Source organism: Octopus sinensis, linkage group LG20, assembly GCF_006345805.1.
Source record: "Octopus sinensis linkage group LG20, ASM634580v1, whole genome shotgun sequence".
NCBI classification, from domain to species: Eukaryota; Metazoa; Mollusca; class Cephalopoda; order Octopoda; family Octopodidae; genus Octopus; species Octopus sinensis.
The window spans coordinates 16819186-16823153 of record NC_043016.1 but is presented as its reverse complement, the minus strand read 5'-3'; the positions used below and the strand labels follow the sequence as shown (position 1 = coordinate 16823153).

General features: G+C 34.6%; 1 long non-coding RNA gene across 2 annotated transcripts; it reads right to left on the bottom strand.

Moving 5' to 3' along the window:
* On the bottom strand, positions 1–3618 carry LOC115222457. 2 transcript variants are annotated; one of them, XR_005003161.1, is made up of 2 exons: positions 3286–3618; positions 1–151 (listed from the first exon to the last, which is right to left on the bottom strand). It is a non-coding gene; the product is annotated as an uncharacterized LOC115222457 (long non-coding RNA). The 2 variants fall into 2 exon arrangements; XR_003882723.2 differs by lacking the exon at positions 3286–3618 and adding an exon at positions 2574–3235.
* Between the last annotated feature and the right edge of the window lie 350 nt (positions 3619–3968).

Genomic DNA, 3968 nt, shown 5'->3' with positions numbered 1-3968 from the left:
TAGTAAGGAAGCAGATTTTATTTGTTTATTCAAAATAGTTAATAGCGAAACTGGCAGCCAGAAAATATCGATAGAGTTTCAAATTGCAAGGTTCTTCATCTTGTCTGTCCTACTGCTGCTTGATCTTCTTCACTAGCAGCAGAATTTCACCCTGGAAAGATAACGAGAAGGCTATTATAAGATATAAAATATTTCTAAACTGAATAATCCCAACTGTCTTCGACTGTTTTCCCTACGCATGAAGAATAAAAAGGAGAAAAATAAGAAGAAGCATGAATGAACAATTAATATTGAAAATAAGTTACACAAACTAGCAGTGAGGAATTATTGGCATTATGTTTTTGAGGAATATTTTCCAGAAGAACTGCAACTTTGTATAAAATGAATCAACTAACATGTTTACTCAACTATTCCTTTTATTATTTACCATAGACAGGGCTGGTATGTTTTAGAGCTGCAGCCAGGTGTTGTATAAGTGACATCTATTTTATATATGTGCATGATTGACATGGAAGCATTTGCAGGTGAGGAGAAATGCCATGAAGAGATCCACTACATGTTTGTTTGTATGTTTTTGCTGTGTATGAAGTTAAGACAATGTATATCTGCTGGTGTATTCTTTTATGATATTCTTCAATTGGTAAAGATATGTGTACAATTATATAAGCACACACAAGTTTTTATGCACATATACACACACACACACATGCAATGATTGCGTCCATTTGGCATCATACCATGTTTGAGAAGTAAAACTGCACTCATGAAAGATGCTGATGTCGTAAAAATGGCCCCGGTGCCAGTGGCACGTAAAACCACCCCATTACACTCTGAGTGGTTGGCATCCAGCTGTAGAAACCATGCCAAATCAAACTTGGGGCAGACTTCCAGCCTTGCCAGCCCTGATCAAATTGTACAACTCATGCCAGCATGGACGTTAAATGACGATGAGAGAGAATATGGAAACTGGTACATCCTCAATTTATTTCATTTTCTTTTACAGTTTATTTTCAAGGTCACGACGACCTATATAAAAAGATACTGTATGATTCATCTAGTATATTTTTATATAGGCCATCGTGACCTTAAAATAAATTTGATGATATTGTAATGCAAAATGAAATAAATTGAGGATGTATCGGTTTCCATATTCTCTATTGTTATATTATTGCTAATATAATATTATCAGCTTGTGAAGAAAAACAGGATTACGTATTAGAGGAATTTACAGCGTGAATGACAACTCATGGTAATCACAGACATTAAATTCGGCGGAGATCAAGGACCGCATCCCAATTCGTTTTATTTTTTGTTGTTGTTGTTTTTTTTTCGACAGGAACGTCCTATATGGAGGGCGGAGAATCTGAATCGGCAAAAAATCTGCCTTTGAAAATTTAAATTCACCTCCCCAATTTCTTAAATTTTCACTTTTGAAGAAAAAAATTGGTTAATGTTTACAACTTGACCCAGAAACGAAAATCAGAAATAAAATAGTGCAACGGGTGTTAAAAATCTATAGGGAAAAAAAAACTGCGCGCAAAGCAACAGGAGGGTGGAGGAGGGAACCTCGGAAAATTCACAAGATCCAAGTTTTTCCATCATAACTTTTAGGAAAATAGGGTTTTTTTCAACGGAATTTTATATAAATATCTTTCAAACGGCATACATTATGATTATGAAGAAATTTGTGGGTAAAATCTTTTCCAAGGGGGTGGGGTGAGTAACTCGGAAAATTCACAAGATCCGAGTTTTTCCCTTGTAACTTTTAGGAAAATGTGTTTTTTCCAATGAAATTTTATATATATCCTGGGATCTATATATATATAGTAATTTTAGCAAAAGATATTTTGTTTTAATACTCTTTGACTTATTTCCCACAAAAACGAACATGGTTTTTTGTCAAGATATCGTTTCCACTAATTTTTGTAACTTCAGAGAAGTGCGTTTGTAAAAATATAACGTGTCTGTATATAGATGTATGTATATTTACAATATATATATATATATATATACAGAGAAAGTAATAACGAGTGAATGAGAATAACGACAGAAGGGTAAAAAAATAATTGGAAGATAAAATGAAACAAAATTGAAGCCAAAACATTAAAAATTATTGAAAGTGGGTAGAAATAAACACTACGTAGAGTAGAAGTATTACGTTAGGGTATCTGTAGAAAGTTGGATGTGATTTCGGAATATAACGAGGAAAAATTCGGATCTTGGGAATTTTCCGAAAGTCCTCTCCCCCACCAAAACTTTCCCATAAATTACTTCATAATGGTAATGTATCAATTTTTCAAAAAAAGAAAAAGAAGTACCTCCCCTGCATCCTTTGACAGAAAGTGAAATTTCACCCACCCAACCCCTTTTTTTCTTTGCCAGAGAATGAAAACGTATTTTGGGGATTTCAAAAACTTTCGATTTCTAAGTACGCCCCAACCGGAAATCTGACAAGCTAGAAACAACAGCCAAACCGAGTATCAAATTTCTAAATACGAATTTCCAAAAAAAGGAAAAAAAAAAAATTAATGTCATTTTGTTGTGTGTGTGCAAAAAATTTAATTTTTTCGTACCTCTTTTAATTCCAAAAGACCCTGACCACATGTTCGGTTGTTATGTTCGTCAGGAAACATCAGAGAAAATACTTTAATTTCACTTCATGTCATAAGGAAGAAGTGGGGGGGGGGGTTCTTTGAAAAATTGAAACTTTACAAATTATTTTTTCAGAATCATAATCTCCGTATTTTTCTACGTTTTTTGCCAAAAGAATTTTTTTTTTAATTTAAGAAATGGGAGTGGGGGATTAAAATTTTGAAATGCTTTTTTTTTTTTTTGTAGATTCGGAATCTCCGCCATCGACATAGGACATTCTTTCGTTTTGACTCGAAAGAGGTAAACACTGAATTCGTTAGTTTCCGTGACCAACCGTCAGTTGACGTATTGAAAGGTAATGAGTTGTGTGGGTGTGTGTGCTTGTTGTTTGTGTGTGTGTGTGTGTGTGTAAGTGCTTGTTCTATTTTTATGGGTTGTGGAATGTAAATATAACACACAGAGGAACAAACACGCACGATCCATTGGCTTTCTCTTCCCATTTCGATATGTCAACTGACAGTTGACAAGACAAGTGGTCACGGAAACTCATTTTCCGAGTCAAAACGAAAGATCGCCCGATATAGTGTGTTCCCGTAAAAAACAAATCCCAAAGCGGGCACGGTCCATGATCTTCACCTCCGCCCATATTATAGTATGAAACGATATAATGTGAATGTATATAACATTACATACCTGCAGATAAATTCCTGCAATGTGCTTCAGGGAAGTTTGGGAGTTTTGTATAAATGTTGATGCATTGAACTTATAATATTCCCTGAAAATGCCTTCATCTATGTGGTCCCATCTCAGTTCTCCTGAACCATAAATGTTTTAAATTTTTTGTTTAACACGACTCTGGTTGGCTGTTATAACCTAAAGATGAAAGATTCTTATAGCTATCCCATTTATCAGTATACAGTGTACTGCCAGGTAAAACATTTTCTTGTATAATTGTTTCTAAGGTTTCAGCACTTTTGTCCGGTGCATACTGAAACAAAAGAAACCAACAATCCAAATTTTCTCTTTAATCTTACCTAGATTAAACTTTCTATTAAACTCGGTGATTCCTCAATCTGTACCGCGTGACCATCACCTCCTAATTTTGTTCTGTCTTTGAGTAACTTGCTGCTACAAATTTCTCTACAATATGCGTACCATTGAATAGCTGTCACACGTGATACACCAACTCGACTCATACATGCAGTGACTGGGGTTCCACTGGCAAAGTGATAAACGATATGAAAAATAATTGTTAGGCGATAATTTTGATCTTTCCATAAACGTGTTACTCCTGATTGATTTCTTTTTTCGACAAGATGGACATTTCCATGAATATCTGTCATTACTCCTCGGTGATTTTATGAAATTCATAAATG